Here is a 17,935-nt window from a genome sequence, read left to right as displayed (position 1 = left end):
CATTGGTCATAGAGCACTGAACTTGTGTCCTCACCATTCTCAGCCATGGAGCCCTTCCAAAGTTACTGTTTCCCTGATTTCTCCTCATTATTTCCAATTGTTTTTCCCTAAATGTCCAAGTGTGGATTTTTTTCCAATTTGAATTGCATTTCAAAATTTTTGGCCCATGCTCATATCATCTGTAGATCCCCTTGTGTCAGGAAAACCATGTCTTTATAAAGAACCTATTTTGTCCCATTATACTGCTCCCAAGTCTCAGGCCATTATGTCTCTATCCCTCTGTCCAGGAAGACTAAAGCAAGCTCCCTTCAAAATTCCTTTACCAGGCCTTCCAATTGTCTAGCAGATGTCATTGCTGAGAATTTTTAAGCTCTACCTCTCTCACCTAAGAGTTCCACTGACTTATGTTGGAAGAAATCGAATCCAGGATTCCATCCACACAGTACCTGGTGTTACTACTGTATATTAAGCCAACTACTTCACCTTTAAAAGTACCCTTGATGGTCACAGAAAGTACAGCACCCAGTGTAAACAGATGTCATTTCTCCAACACATAGTTCTTCATAAAGCCATTGCTGACCTTTCCACTCATAAAAAAATTCCTATTGTACATTTTCTCTAATACAGTGATCTGAACAAATCAGAACAGAGCAGCCCTAAAATAGCTCATATCATGTAAAACCGCAATTTAAACAATTATTTGCTGTGTGCATGCAGTACTTGTGGAATATTATTGCTCAGGGATTTCAAAGTCCTCTGTCTTGCCACAGAAGAGTGGCAGGTGCAGGGGAGGCAGCCATGCAAGCTTGCCCAATTCAGCTCCCCAGACATGGCTGAGAGGGGGCTCAGTCTCCATGCCCTTTCAGCTCTCTCTATCGAGATTCACTGCCAATAATAGAGTTCATGATTAGTGTTAGTTGTGACAGTGTCTGAACACCAAACTCTACTGGAGACTACACTGGAACAACTAATCAGCCATCAAATGACAACAGTTTTCGATCTCTGAGGCCCAAGGTTGGTCTCAAACAAGTGACATACAGATGAAGATCGTATTATCCCATTACGCTCATCCAAGAGATCTAGTCTCTCAGTACATCTTCAGATACTACATACTGCACAGCATCGCCGCCTCCTCAACAATATGTGAACTTTTTACACTTTCCCACCCACAGGATTTCCAAAGAGAACAGCTGTTTCCCCCCATGCCTGTTTAAAAAAAGTGAAAAACATTATTTATTTCTAACATTAACTTCCATTATGCAATCTCCATCTAGAACCATTTACAATGGCAAGTTACAGTGATGTAGACACCAGTCCAGTAGGAACCAGCTAGATAAATTCATTTCTTATTGGCCATTGAAGATTTAGTCTCATATTAAGGAGAAGATTAAATGGATGTTAAGGTTATTAATTATTACAGTGTCCAATGTTTGAATGGAGGGCAACAAAGCAGAGGTCCTTGAAAATTATGGTAAACACTTGGTTACCAAACCCACTCAAGTTCTAGACTACTATACAGAGAAGTTCCGCTGGCTCATGCTGGTGATCAAACCAAATGGATCCCATTAGCTCCAGTTTGTGTCTCTGAAGCAAAACTAAGTAGGCAGAGGGACAGAATGGGACTCCCAGGGAGCAACTCAAGAAACAGCCAAGAAAGGAGCAAGCTCTGGCAGATAGTTTGTGTTCTCTGTCATTTGAATTTACAGCAAGACCATCCCCAGGAGGAAAGTAAGTTTGGACCCTTGCCAGCATCTGTGACTGCTGTGCTAGGAGCAGGATAGGAATGCCAGCTGCATACAGTCATTGCATATTTTGAATGTAAATTCACAGAAGCTGAGGTTTGCATAGGTAGCTCCAAATTTATGAATTCTTAAAGAATAGTGAGTGAAGGAATAGGACAGTAATTTACTGGGCCTGATCATGATGATGGCATCAGAATATAAGTTATCATCATTGACTTCAAATAGGAGCAAACACACTATTTTCCAGTTAGCCATGAAACGACTTCAAAACTTGAATAATTTCCTTTTTTTTTGTTAAAACAAAAGTATTTTTAAAAAGAGTTCCAAATTTTTAAGTAAAAGAGAAAAATAAAACCATCTAAGCATTTATATAATTTCAGTTGGATGTATAACATGACATATCGCAAATCTTGGTCTTTGCCCTGCTGTATTAATGCTGATTCACTCATGGAGCTACAAAATTAACAGAAAAAATCCAAATGCTAATTCAATACTTGTCTGGCCTATGACAGTAGGGAGGTCTGGAATACTTATGTGACATGAATGATTACAATATCCTGTATGAAGTCCTGCTCCATATTTTTTCCACAGAACACATTCTGAAGTTGAAAGGTAACCCTGGGTATGTAAACTTAATCTAGGCAGGTGTCTTAAATCCATTTTTCTCAAATCAACCAAATATTCACATCCTTTACCCTTCTGTTTATTTGTTTTCTTTTAGCACTTGACAGGAAAAAACACACCAAAGAATAAGAACACCTATTGAACTTCCCATACAATACTACAGTAATACTGGTCAGCATAACAATCACCATTCACCATCATCAACAACCATAGCCATGACACATCTGTGTCCCTCAAGACACCTAAAAGAATATATGAGCTTCATAGAGGACCCAGGTGAACAAACCTTGGCTCTGTCAGATCAAGGGAGAGCAGGGGAAAGTGAATTCAAAGAACCCTCCTGGAAAATAAGCTATCAGAAGCACACTCATTTATAAACCAGAGATATCCAGCTCCACCATCTCCACTGAACACAAAGGTCGTGGGATCATACAGGAAGGGATATGCATCCTCGGTACTTAGTTTCCAAATCATTTAAAGACTTCTGGATTAAAAAGCAATACCTTAAACTACACCCAGAAGTTTATAAGTAGCCAGTGCAGACTGAAGAGCACTAGTCTATGTATCTGTATGACACACTGCTGGTAAGTGGTCACCAACATTCTTCACTAGAATCAGCTTCTGAAAGTCCCATCTAGAGCACAGAAGAGCAACCTAGTCAAAAGGTGATGAAAGGCATGAATAATTGTAGCAAGGTGCACATTAGAAAGAAACAGTCATACAGACAATGACAGAAAAAAAGAGTTCTTGGCCACAGCTCCTACTTGAGTAGCCAAGTATCTAACAAGACCCCTAAATTATGAACCAGTGTTACAAACAGCAGCCGTGCTCCCTTGATTGGGCAAACATATAATATGAGATTTTCCAGTAGAGTCTGAGCTAGCTTGCCATCCTGCAAGCCCCAACCATGTGCAGCTATTGGGTCATCCATTCCAGTGTACCAGCCATGTTAGCGATGCAGAGCTAGGTACCATTAGTACTGTACCACTGAACCCATGTCCTTATAACCCTCCTAGGGGCCTGATCTATACATTGTACAGCAGTGGTGAGAAAACAGTAGTAGCCTGTGGCATTCCACCATAAAAGAGTTCTTGGGATAGACAGCAGTTTAGGGAAATTCCTCCTCTGGGACTTCTCAAAGAAAGAGGCAGAGCCACTCCTGCGAGGGACAGCAGACATCTCACAATACACCATGATCCATAATATCAAAGGCAGACAACAGCATTAAATGAATCATCATTGAGACTTTATTCTCATTCATTGCAGAAACTGATACTCAACCAACACTAACAGCACATTTTCTGGGACCACACCTGAGCCTAAAACCTGACTGACTAAAATTAAGGAAGTCTGAGAAGTCCATATTCCTTCACAGTTGTCCTGCCACAATTTTCTCATCAAGGTTTTCTGAAAAAGGAAGCCTGGTACAGATATCAGTATCAAGCAATCTTTTCTTGAGAGACTTCTATTGTAGTTTCCATTAAGAATAGCTGGTACCCTGCCCACTGATGGGACATGAAGACAACCTTGACCAACAAAAGATGAAGTACTTCCCTTGTGGCCATCACAAACCTGACAGCACTTTAAGCCACCTTTACACCACCTGGATTCTGCCTGTGCTAGGGACTGGAACAGCCCTCGAGCATGAGTTAGTCTATGCAGACTGCTCTAACTTATAGTAGCCTTGGGAAGGCTTTCTTGGCAGTCCGGAACATCCGCAGTGCTAGGCCACTATGGCCACCTTGTGATGGGGAGTTCATCCCACACTGTAAAGGGAGAAGTTAAAAGCAGCCTAAGGAGGCAGCGCAGGGAGAGGCTGCACATAGCAGTCAATCAGGGCCCAGAGGGCTTACCTAAAAGGGGCTGCAGCTCAGAGCAGGGTTAGTTGCCGCGGGAGGGCAAGGAGAGAGGACTGTGTTCCTAGGGGACTTCAGGAAGGCAGCACCTTGGACAGAGCAGTTTCTGGCAGGGACCGGGGGAGCAAGAGGGATCTCCTGGCTGGCTGCTGGAACATGGTGTCTGGAGACCCGGGGAAGAAAGTGCTTGGGCCATGGAGAAGTGGCCCAGACAATTGAAACAGCACTGGTGGAGAAGTTAAGGAGAGGCAACAGGAGGCTGCTATTGACAGGGCCCCTAGGTTGGGACCCAGAGTAGTGTTTGGGTCCAGGTTCCCCCCATACACACACTTTCCACTGGGGAAGTGGCTGGACTATTTGGACTGAGATACTTTCTCCTCAGAAGGGGGAAAATACAGATGGTGACACGGCTGGGGGGCAGAGTCATGAAAAGGACGCTGCGGTTCCTGGGTTGAGACAGGGCTGTAGACAGAGAAGACAGTGGGAGAGGCACCACCAGGAGAGGGAGCGCTGGCTGAGAGAGCTAAACCCCCAGATGGCCAGCAGGAGGCACCACTCTGGTGAGTGAACTTTATCACACACACCCTCCTCCTGTGCCTGGCACCCCCCCAAACCATAGGCCATGAAGGGGGCAATGGACCAGTCATACACAGCTCCTGTGGTGGGAGAATTCTCCCTTGGGCTGTTGCAGCCCCCATAGGCTGCCAGAATACTACACAGAGGCCAGAGCAGGGGTCAGAATATGAACTTTGGTCTATAATACCTAATGGAGCCTGGCTTACAGTGAGAAGCTGTGCCTTACTGCAAGTTGTACAAGATGGAAAGGAGGTTGTTTCAAAGAATGTTTTATAGCTACATGCCCTTGGAACAGCTCTCATGTCAGGAAAAAGCCAACTGTTCCAGATTAATTTGTTTATTTTTTGTGGCTACACAATAAACAGCTTAACCTTGTGGACAATAACTAGGTGTTTTCTCAAGATGCCAGTATTCTCCCTGAACTATTCCAATGGCAAAGAGTCTCCATTTTAGACTCATGGATTGCAACTAACCCAGTTATAAACTGAAACATGTTACATCCCCTGAGAAAAAGTTCTAAACATATGTTTAGCCACTTGTGAGCTTTTGATCCTAATGCACAACATAGGACTAAATAGCAATATCAAGCAATCTTGATTTAAAGCAGAAGAGACACCGTTACATTAGGGTAGGTTCCAATCTCTTCTGTGAGTTTAGACCCTTAACTGGGCAGATGGCTTCAGATCAGGAGATAGGTATAGAATACTGCAATTGCTGCCACTATCCCATGACAGCACGGAAACAGAGTAAGAGACAAGTTTATTTAATTAAAGATAATCTGTTAGATTGGCCGGGGAAGAGATTATATAGCGGGGTGGGGGGGGGGGTGAGCTAGCTAAAGAATAACACATGGTATGCTTTTAAAATGTACAACATGTGAAGCTCGTCTCTAAGTCTGGCGCTAAGGAGCCTGTGGTCTGGCAACAGTAAGGATTTCTGCTTTTTATTTCTTAAATCATCACAAGCATTAGAACTGAAAACCCCACATAATATTCTGAAGAAAAGGACATAAAATCTGAGTGTACATACCGTATACCAAAGTAGTCATTGTTCTCATCAGATTTTATGCTCCAGCTCAATTTCCACATAATTAAAACAACATTGGATCTTAAAAGAAAAAAAAGAAGAAGAAGAATGGTGCCATGCCAAAGCCTGCAATAAGAGCCACTGGCACCAAAACAGTCAAAGTGCAGAGCTTAATTCCCTACTTAATAAGACAATTAAAGAATATTTGGATACAGCACTCTGCAAGTACCAGCATGGAGTGCTGGTATCTCCAAAGGCACGCTGATCTGACAGCTTTATCACAAAGCATCTGTCACGAGCAGATGCCAGCACACCTGAGAAAAGTGAAAACTAAAATAGGTTAATGTAGCTTTGATACACCCAGAGATCTGCATTGTCCAAAGTGTCTAGTTCTGAAGGTTTAAAGGGACAGTTCAATTGCAGTTTATCTTTACACAGATATATATATGTACACTAAAGAGACCTTTGCTCTTATTTAAAAAATCCTCCATTAATAACCCAACCTAAACCATAATATTACCATTGTATGCTGAAGTGTTTTGAAACATTATTATAACAGTTTTATGAGGATACTGATATGAGTTCTATTTTTAACTATGAGAACATATTATGATTGATGTTTTGAAAGCCACAGGTGAAATGAACTGTAAGTGCAAAGTACTTCTCATCTGGAGACCCCAGAGCACAGCTATCTCTAAGTTTCAAATGAAATAATTCTCAAACATTTCCCCCAACCAGGCTTCATGCTATTTCAGAACTGAACCAAGTGGAGAGAAAAAGATAAGATAACCACAGTGATATGAGAACTAATTAGTCATTTCATTACCTGGCTCGAAGACAGGGCACTCTGCAGTTTTGTGACCTAAAAATGCCACTGGTGACCTTAAAACTCATGCTCAAGGGTGCTTAGAAACGTGTAACCTCCAGGGAAAGAGGGAGGAACATATGATGCCTAAATTCCATTAGCTCATATTAGCTGGTGAAATAGTAGAGACGGAAAGGTGTGACATTTTAAAGCAACCAGCCTATAAAACAGCACCTGCAGCATTGCACTTTGTTTGAACCTCGGCACCGCTGGTTCAGCAGTCCAGCCTACACAGTAAGTTACACAACTGTTCTTAGGTAGGGGTGATTTAGTACACCCAGAAGGTATGCTGTTTGGCTAATAGGAAACACAGCCTGCATCTTAGCATCTAACATATAACAAGAGAAGAAATAGCCCTGTATTCATTACAGGGTCACTAAACTGCAGTCATCTCTAGGGTGGCAGCCAATCACACACAACACCACACTCGGTAGGAGAAGGGAACTAATGATTAAGACAGCCGAGATAAACTCCTGCTTTCACAAAAAGCATCTTGGACATTTCATATTCACACAAGACTGTGATTCTTAGGGTCTCGTTCAAAAGATCCACACATAGTGAGCCACACAGAACTGAAGTTTAGCCCGCCTTCAATGGATGGAGGACAGGCCTGTGTGACACTGGCAGGTCCATTCAGTCTGGAAGGCTGTACATATGAGAACAAGGAAAAGAGGAAGCCAAATGGGCTTTGGTCATTAGATCCATTTTATCCTGCCCCCTGGCAGTTCTCCCTCCCTTAAAGTGATTTTTGGAGCATGAGATCATCAGACTGTGCATACTACGCAGATTTCATATACTCTACATATTTACATCCTAAGCACACAAGTCTGAGAGATACCAGAGGAAAGGGATGACTGTTGGAAAAACCATCCAACCTTCTGTGCTTCTTCATGTATCATTTGAAAAGAGGGAGGTACAGATAACTAATCTTGAGTGGCATGGTCCTATTTTATTATTACTGCCCAAGTCTCTCCTGACTGCTAATGTTCCCTCCTTTCATTACAATCCTCCTTCTACAAGCTGCCAAATCCTCCAGGAATCAGCCTCCACCGCCATCCCCCTACCACCACATAATATCCACTAGTCCCAAAGTGGGAATTCTGGTCCCACTATCGGAGGCACTGAATTTAGCAGAATGATGTTATCACATATTCCAAAACACCATCACAGCTCTAGGAGTAAATGTACAAGTGTCAAGAATTTTGCTTTGACTAGAAGAAACAATCAGAATATATTCTAAGGAACAAAGTGGTGCCTTAAGGAGTCCTTGAGACAGTGGAACCAAGATGTAACGAAGGTTCTCTCCACTCTCTTTTCTTAAAAAACCTTGCACACACAAGGAAATGAAAGACTAATACATTTATTATGGCCATAGGTTGGGGGCCGGGGGGCATTGCCCCCACAAACTTCAAGCCTCAGGCAGGTGCAGAATTTGCACCCCCCATGTGGCCTCCTTGGCCTGACGGGAGCTGCCCCCCCCCCAAATATAAAAGTCAAACTATGCTTATGATTATGGCCCTGATTCAGCTAAGTACTTCACGTTGTCAACTTTATGCAATATTAATGCTCAAAATACAGAAATATTCAGGAATAGAGCTGTGAGGAGAACAGAAGTTCTGTTTCATGGAGGATTTTGGAATTTGGTTATATTCCAAAACAGAGCAGAAAACAAAAACTTTTAAATTTCCCATGTAAGGGGGGAGAAATGCATTAAAACAGTTCATTTTGACTTTCACTTTTTAATTTGGTATTAAAATGCAAAGGTAAAACCTTTCAAAATGAAAAAGTCACTTCAAAACAATATATCTAAAAATTTCATTCAGTTCCATTTTTCAAACTCCTCAGGGCTTTTTCCACCAGTTTTCTTCCAAAATCAAATTCTGTCAATCTCAGCCTGAATTCTTGAAGCATTTTGATTTTGATGGAAGTGGAACCGCATATTTCAACATAATATGGTTCTGCCAAAATTTTCCAACCAGCACTAGTCAGGAAATACCAAAGCTGTGATTCCCAAAACAAGATGATTAGCCTGACCACTGTGCACATGGGGGAATTCACCCCTCTACAAAGGGCACTTTACAAGGCCCACGTACCACTTATCTCCTATTTTGAGTGGAGTACCAGGGTGAATTTTTCCCATATATTAAAAAGAGACACATAACTGCATAAACAGTCCTTCAAACTACTGCACATCAGGTGAAATCCTGCTGTCCTGTCAATACTCCTATGGATTTGCCTGGGAACAATGGACGATAGCCAGATTCTACTCAGGGTCTAGTCACATGACTAAAAGCTCCAGGATCCACAGACAAATACACAGTATGGTTGAATACTGCTCAGAAATGCTTACTTTTGAATTTGTTAATTCAATGGGATTCATACTACCTGGGCAATGAAGCCCAGACATTTGCTCTAAACCTTGACACCTGGGCCACAAACTTCAGAACCTAAACATATTGTCACTACCTGTACGCACACAATGTATCAAACAGAATTACCTCATGTCTGTTTATTTGAAAAAAATTGACTGATGGGCTTTCAGTCTGTCATCAGATCAGAGTGACCTCAATTTTTTGAGAAATAAAGTCAAAATATATTCTTATCTTCAGAGAGTCAAGATATATTTGTGTGTCAGACTTCTTCTCCCTTGTCCTTAGCCTTTGAGAAGCATTCTAAAAATTATATCAAAGACTGAAAACCCTGTGATCACATTCACATTCACCTTTGACCCAGAACGCCTATAGCTCTCACCAATTCTTCAGATTGTTCTGAATGTACGGTTAGAGACTGCAGTCCCCCAGAACAGCTCTCAGTGCAGATTTAGGAATGAAATAAAGGATACTTTGCATAGTAAAACCCATTGTGCAGACCTTTTTTTCTTTTTTTTTAAAAAGGCCAACTGACTTGGTTTTTGCAGTTTTCTACTACTTCATAGACTTTAAAGCCTCATTTCCTCACCAATACCTTTCTCCGCCCCCTTCCCACCCCCACCCCCCCCCATATACACAAATATTTGATTATTCTGTTTGAAATGTCTCTGTAGCATCTAGAGGAAAAAGATGCCCAAAGCAAACGCTGATTGATTCTTTCTTAGCCCTCAAGATGTGCTTACACAGCAAATGCACACAAATCTCACATTTCACATTTTAAAATATGTACTTTTAAAAAACTTAGACATAATGAATGTGCTTAAATATTAGAACTTGCAATTATTAAGTAAATCACAGTACCTGTAAAGCTTCCATTTGCATAACATTAATTCATGATGGCATGTAAAACAAATTCATCACACTCGTTATATTGTAGTCTGATTTATGTCGGAATTGGAAAAAATAAAAATCACGAGCACAGAATTATGTTGACAAGATGTACATGCTCTTTGAGGCCGGAGATTTTTTTTAAAGCATCAAAACAACTAAATTATGGGAAAGAGGGGTGGGAGAAAGCATCTTTAAAAATGAGTAACACACTGGCTTCACACATACACACTCTCCTGTTATTAATGTCAAGCATGATAAAGATACTAGAAAATCATTACCATTCATAGCCACTAACAGCCATTAAATTTCAATCAATTCAACTTAACACAAGTGTACTTCAGTGGCCCTTACAGTTCCTTATAGATGTGGCTCAAAAAGTCCTGTCTGACTTATTGCATTGTCCACCACACAAAGAGGCATTGCTAAGGATCGCTCTGAAAAGGACCTATCTTGGTCTTTGGAACTGATGCTCTTTTAACACCACAGTAATCATCAAATCTTTCTTTTAAGAAGGGCTGATAAAAAGGGGCTCTAATAGGACCCTACAGATCAATATAAAGGGGGGTGGGGGGGAAATATAATCTAATTTTAGCTAAAGATGCTTCTTTTCATGAAGTTGAAAAAAAGTGACTGGCTATTTAAAGGGTTTTTCAGTTAATAGTAATAACTGCATCACACTACTTAAAATTAAGTATCTAATAAAGTTGGAATTGATAGACAACTTTCAGGTCACCCACTCGCAATATAATTTAACATCCTTGCTCTATACGCGTGGGGTAAAAAATAAAGTTGTATTTAACTTTCAGTAAATGAGCATTCAAAATTGTGATGGTGATAATTATAAAATACAATGTTACAGCATCACACTGAGAACTCTCCCCTCTCCTCCCCAAAAAAACAACAACTATTTGTTCAGATGAGCTGTTCATAGCATTCTTAAAATGGAAATTGTCCTGCCAACATTAAAGGAATTGGAGTAATGGGTAATATACTTCAGCTTCCAACTGAACAGAGCTCTGAATTCACACAGGTTTTAGTTAGTTGTACAGCAGTAAGGTAAAGGCATGTTATTCTGCACAGGCTTCGCTGGGTTCACATTGTTTATTTGCAAGTAGCGCAGTCTTGGATCCTTAAAATTCCACCTTTCATGGAGGAAAGGAGTGTTTTTACTTTTTCTAAGTAGGAACCCAGTGTTACTCAATGGAATTTCACCCTGCAGGGTAGAAAATCCTTTGAATAGACGAGGTGGAAGTATAAACCACAGGAGTGTATTCCTATAATGAATACAAACATTGAAGTGTATGAAACACGTGCAACCACAGATATCTCAAAATACAATTATGGTATACCTAGGGACATTTGCCCTACACCAGCGGTTAACCCATCCCTTACACATAGTACTGCTGTAATGGTCCAAAGCATGACAACTTACAGGAATATTACTGAAATGTTTTGGATCATTCTGCAGAACATTATAATTTTCCTCCCTTTAGGTTTTGCACTTTAGTATTTCATTCAGACTAAAAAGTAACAGTGAAACTCTCAATGGATAGCAAAGAAATATCTTTAACACCTTTGCACCTCCATTTTCATTTATTTTCCTACACTTACAAGCTGCAGAAACAAAATGAATGTTAAAAAGTGCATTGCTAAATTTCCTCCCCCACACCCAATGACAGGATCGAAAAGAGCCATAGTTCAACAGATTCCATAAAGGTAAATTGCTGCATGGAAAATGTCAGCAAAACTTAATCATACTGGAAGCCACATTTAATTAGAGCTTTTTCATTGCAGCTGGGAGAGAAGAAGAGCTTTAACTATGTCACCTGAGATGGTCTAGATACAGAAACTATTTGTAAGTTAACAAAAACATTTGCATCACAAAGTGCTCTAGGGCAGCACAGTAGTAAAGCAGATGTGTAATGAACAAAGATCATGGCACCAAAACAATCAGGGTTGTAAATAACTACTAGTAATCTGCAATCATTTAAATTTTGGTTTAATTACCAGATAGCAAACAGGTTTAATTCTAGCAAAGGTAAATACTTTCCAGAATACACACTTTATCATATTTAACTCTATAAGCAACACAGTCAAGAATCTTTAACTCAGAAAAGTAATAACAACAACAGAGAGAGAGAGAGAGAGAAGTGATTGGAATTGTACTTAGTACTAGGTCACACATATTAAATAAACTTTTCCCTGGAACAGAATTACTAATGCAGCCATTTCAACTGTATCTACTGTAAGTACTACAGTTACACAATCACACACATGGGAGGCAAGGGGATACAGGCTAAAGAAAAAAATTCAATCTAGCGCTAATGAATAAAAAGTTCCTTTTTTTTCACTGTTGTTTTTGGTTCATTAAATTTTCCACAGATTTGCAGAGAAGAAAACGTGATCAATAAACCTTGACAAAAGTGAACGTGTGAAAAAGGCAAGAGAAAGGCACAGGAAGATAAAAGTGATATCCCGATCACAGATTTCAGAGGCAGATGACCAGAGCTTTGGGCTGCTGAATAATCTGAATAGACCATCATTTCTTTACAGCCTTTCACTTTCTTTTCCCTGACTGTTGGAACTCTTCATTCAATACAATAGTAAATGCACTAAAACTTTTTTTCTTATGCTAATGGCTGAAATCGGGTACTCACAGTTAAAACACACTTCCCACCAACTTGTTTTCTTTAAAAAAAAAAAAAAAAAAAAACCATTAACCTATTCAAGTTAAACCAAAATGTCAAAGACAGCTTAAAGCTTACTCTTGCAATTTCACAAAATTAAATTTTTTCTCTCCTGCAGATACAAAAAGAAAAGTCTTGAGTCAGGATAAAGCTGCTAAACTTCTTTCGAATGAGAATAACCGCTTAGAAGGTAGAAGAAATAAAATAACAATAATAAATTCTGGAACCTAAAATTCTAATTTCATTCTTTCTGGATATTTATAATCTACTTAAAGGTGACAGTCTCAAAAAGATTTGAGACATGAAAAAATTTATCAACAGGACAAGGCTCGCACTGATTACCATCAAGCTTTGAACAAGAAACTAAGGCCCCTATTTTCAAAAATGCCCTGATTTTCGGTATCCAGTTTGAGAACATCTAGGGCCCAATTTTCAGTGGGGCTGAGCAACCATAAATCCTACTGAAGTTCTTGCTGTGTAGAACTTCTGAAAATCAGGTCCTAGATATCTCAAAGTGCACACCCAAAACTAGTGGACACATACACTAGTGGACAGCCTAAATAATTTCTTCTCCCTCACCAAGCTTAGTATGGAAGATATAATTTCTTATTGTACCTATCTCAGATATATGATTTCTCAATGGATTTCAGAAAGGAACATATTAACTATTTCTGATCAGCTGTTTACATGATCTAATGCTATGTCTCTCTTATTTGATATTACACGCACACTTTTACGTATGTATGTGAGTATTGCTTGCTTCCCAACACAATGTCTTCTTGTACTGGAAATCATTCACGCTGGTTTTATTTTGTTGTATTATCCCTCATAATTACTGAATATTTATTTTTAGGTGGCACTGGGAATGTAGCAGAAGTAGCTGTAAGATATTGATTACCGGTCAATTTTTGCTACAATTCTTTAGAATACTTACACAAGTTATAAAGCAGTTGTGCAGTTTTCAACCAATGCTTTGGAATCTTCTCCATCAGTAGAAATGCAGACTATTGTATGAGCTGACTAAACTGGGAGTGAAAAGTGCAAATATCAAATTTCTGTGAAGCCCTGAAAGCTATGGTTTGGAGTGGCAACTAATTAGTTTGATGCTATAGTCACATCTAATGTTCCAAAGTAGCCTCTTTTAAAAACTCACTGACTTAGAATCCTCAACCAGATTATTAAGTGGATTCTTTGTGGTGAAGCAATGGATAGGTGTTTGCTGCACAAATACATATAGATTTTGATGACTGTTTACTGAATCCACTATCTTCACTAATCTGCACTTGGAAACTTGTGAACAGAGCACTTCTCAGAGTACAAAAAGCACAGCGTATGTGTGTATCTTTCAGATTGCAGTACAAACAACTGGCTTACAGTAGGCCAAAAATAGGGAGAGGCAGTCAACTGGGTTTCTACTTTAAAGTTAAGAACTGAGATCATCCTGGTGTTGTTATTTTGATGTGCTACCTTGTCCCAAAACAATAAATCAAGTGTTTGAAAGCTGCTTTAAAAACACCAAGTAAACTATCAGGACCAGGAAAAAAAATTGTCATCTTTAAATCACTGATAGTCTCCCAGACGTAATTCCAAAACCATCATACAGTAAGTAGTCCTTTCTGTATGGTGACATTAGCAAGACACTGTAAGGAAAAGACCTGGTTCAGTTTTAAGGTAACCCCCAGAATAAGGAAAACAGCAAAACAATACATGTCTTTTACCATGAACATTTCAATTGCTTTTCAAATCTCATCCAAAAATGTGATCATTTATATAATTTCATGGTGAAAGAAACAACACTACCCATTTTTTTTAAATTTAAGGTGGCATGAAAATCTACGTTTTGTACTAGAGAGGTAGGATCAAGTTCTGTTTTCATTTATACACATATAATCTGAAGTAACTGCAACTCCAGTTTATCAGAGAAAATTTGGACTCGATTCTCTATTTTTTTTAAATTAATGAGCTAATACAAATAGAAACAATATTTGTCCACCTGTATACATCCCCTTTGACACACTGAAAAAAAGACATTGAAAGGAAGTTGGAAACAATCCTCAAGATCTGTTGGGTTTTTTGAAGAACAGCCGTTGCATTTCTGGGCACTTCAAAGTCACATACTTAAGACAATAACAACAATCAAGATCAAGTGAATCTTACCTCACCTTTCTTTAAAGATTAGCTCTTTTACAAACATACAAGACAAGGTTGGATAGACAGGGATCCATAGAAATATAGTTCAATTTTATTTGATCTGATTGTGCACTTTTTGGTATTCTGGCTAGGTCATCTGATCAAAGTATGACAAGTTTCAAAAACCTAACTGTACTAAAGAAATCCTGTTGAGTTTAATTCTTGTTTTAAAAATGTATCAGATTTTTAATTACATGCAATATGCTACTTTTTAGTAAAATTAAAGTTTGACAGGTGTCAAAATTTCCTGGAATTCCACCCCAAATGCAAATTACCATATCCACACTTCAGAAAAGTTGAATCAAACCAATTCAACAAGGGTACAGGCTATATACAATAATTACCATGCATTTCAAACAATAAAGTAGTGTAAATGATAACTTATCAGGATTTCCTTTCCCAGGTAAATGTAAAATGTAGGCAGAATTCTCTGGTTTTCCCCTAGCAAAGTTATACGAATTAGTTTTAGTAACCTAAAAAAAATCTTTTTAAAAAATGTAAGGTAGCTAGAACAAACAGATCAAATTGGTAAGTCTTATAACAAATCAGTCTATTCCACATCTGTATATTTTGGATTTCATGGTTTATTTACTTTACTTTCTTGGCACTAGCTCCACAGTGCATGCCAATACAATATTTGTTTAAATGCTATTTTATGCAGCATGCTTGTGAAACGTTTACTTTCAAATTCTTGTACATCCCAAGAGCCTCAATTGCAAAAAAAAAAAAAAAGTTTTACAACTGCTCCTTTTGTCTATAGCCGTTAAGCTCTAACAAGATATAAACTTCATCACAACCCAATAAAAATGTTTGTTTCAATATGTGTAAAGGAGGGTGTATGCTTAATTGTATCAAAAATAGAGAAATCTAAACAGATTAGACATGCATGGCACACACACAGATGTGGTAGTAACTCCATAGTTAAGACTGTGTTCAGTTATATATCATTGATTATATATACACATACACACACCCATATACATATACACACGTGTACACACACACACACACACACACACAACAAAATATACACATAAAATAGCCTTTTAAAATGTACTTGCTCACTAGCCCAGGGCTAGGTTTTTTTGTTTTGTTTTTTTGCATGGATCATTACTATTTTATTTTTTCCCCATCAACAATGTGATAAAAGATGGTTTAGTAGATTGGAGGTGGGGGGCTGTACTAGTACATTTTCAAATTTTGCAATGTTACAATGTGTGTATACATACATGAACATATACACGATAGATAAAATAGAGCTTTGCCCTCTGTAAAAAGAGTTGTGGGATAGATACTTAATCTTGGCCCACAAAACTTTCTGAATAATCCCTCTTTCCAAGTTTGTGATCAAGTAGTATGTGAAAACTGGAAAATCCTTTAACTGGGCTGGCACTCTGTTCCTAGCTGGACACACACCTCATGGTGAGAGTGAAAGTTACAGAGTCTATTGTAGGCAAACTCTGAACAGTATCTTATTTTATTTATTGAAAAATCATCCTAATCTCCTGGGCTGGAAAAATCAGGTTTCCTAGGAAATGACAGCAATTGAGGCAGAAAAGGCATCTAGATGAGCCGATCACCCCGATTGTTTTAAAGCCACTGAGTCCAGGGGAAAACTCTCAGCTCTCTAAATCCTTAATAGGATTGGCGCCCAGCTCTCCCCAAGCCGCTCCTCATCACACAGGGATCAAGTTGCAGCAGTGGATTTTTGAAATTCCTCAGCAAATATACTTGCTGAAAGATTGCTCCTCCCGGGGGGGGGGAGAGAAAAAGACGGGGGGGGGGACTTAAAATACAGTAGTAAACCCACTGATCACTTTGGGGAGCAAAGCTACCTTCAACAGGAAAACAGGCAGGTCTCGGCACAGCCTGGGTGCAGCACTGGGCAGAACTTGCAGGGAAGTGACTGTCTCTCAAGCACCGGTCCTCACTCCATCCAGTAGAAATCACTCTGCCAGTATTACTACTGTACCCTTCCAGCAGCACTGCACCCCCAAAATAGGGGTGGGGACACCCCACAGTAAGATGCATGCAACAATCCCATCCACGGACGGAGGACAGGCAAGCAGCGGGCTGCACCCCCCTCTCCCCTCAGGCTCCATCTAAGCAGCTTTGCAGGAGCGAGGTGGGGGGAAAGGAAGGAGACTCTCGCAGCAAAGGTCTCCCCCGAGCAATCTACACCTCGGCGGGCTGGAGATGAGGGGTCGGAAAACACCCGGAACTGCCGGGATCTCCCGCGGAATCAGGCGACCCCGGGGTTCCAGTCTGGCCAAGGCAGGGGTGTAATTATCACGGCGCAACACGACCACGACTCTGGTCAGTTTCAGGCTCCGCTCCGGCTGCGATCGGGATCCCGCACCCTCGTGCTCAGTCCTCCCCAGCTCGGCGATGGAAACAAGCAGGAAAGTGAGCCAAGCACAACAGCAGAAAAACCCGCTGCCCAAAGTTGCTGAGATAAAACGTCTCCCCCCCCCCGCCCCCGCCAGGAACCAGCGCAGGAGAGCCCGTGCCACTTACCTGCTGGCAAAGTGCAGCGCCTAACACTGGCAGCAGGGGACTCTCCCTCTGTGCTAGGGAAGCATGATCCGGCGCAGTTGAGGGAAATTTCGTCCCTACTTCCCAGCCCCCTCCTCAATCTCCCTCTCCAAACACAGGCACCCCAAAGAGAAAGGGATAATCATCAGAAATAAACTTTACCCAAAGAGAGAACCCGGGAAGTTTTCACTGTGCCAGCAGCTGCTCCGGAGCAGGGCTGCTCATTCAGCCCCCCATCATAAACTTGGGGGGGCGTGGGAGGGACTTTCCAGACGTCCTTCCTTTTGGTGCCTTTTTTAAAAGCTGCTGCTGCGGCCGCCGCCGCCACAAATCCCGGCTGCAGCTTGGCTCTTTTCCCTTCTTCCTCCGAGGAGTCTCATTGATGATAGTTTGGAGGGGAGAGAGTTTAAAAAAGTGTTAGGAGCCTCTGCTGCTGCTGCTGGCGTGTTTCTGCACTTCTGCCATCCATCATCCCAGCGTAGGACACCGACACACACAAACACGCTGAAGTTTAGGAGGACTGGAGGGGGGGAGGAGAGAGGAGCTTTTGTCTTTCAAGCACCGACACAAGAAG

General features: G+C 40.5%; 1 protein-coding gene across 1 annotated transcript in view; it reads right to left on the bottom strand.

Moving 5' to 3' along the window:
- GLI2 (GLI family zinc finger 2) overlaps positions 1 to 17,671 on the bottom strand; it is a 244,529-nt gene extending 226,858 nt beyond the window's left edge. The window contains exon 1 of the mRNA XM_073304689.2: positions 17,524 to 17,671. The gene's annotated coding sequence lies outside the window, so the exon portion shown is untranslated. The remainder of the gene's footprint in view (positions 1 to 17,523) is intronic.
- Positions 17,672 to 17,935: the final 264 nt, after the last annotated feature.

This window comes from Lepidochelys kempii, chromosome 11 (genome assembly GCF_965140285.1).
Source record: "Lepidochelys kempii isolate rLepKem1 chromosome 11, rLepKem1.hap1, whole genome shotgun sequence".
Classification (NCBI taxonomy): domain Eukaryota; kingdom Metazoa; phylum Chordata; order Testudines; family Cheloniidae; genus Lepidochelys; species Lepidochelys kempii.
Note: the sequence above shows the minus strand (reverse complement) of the source record. Positions and strands in the feature narration are given on the sequence as shown.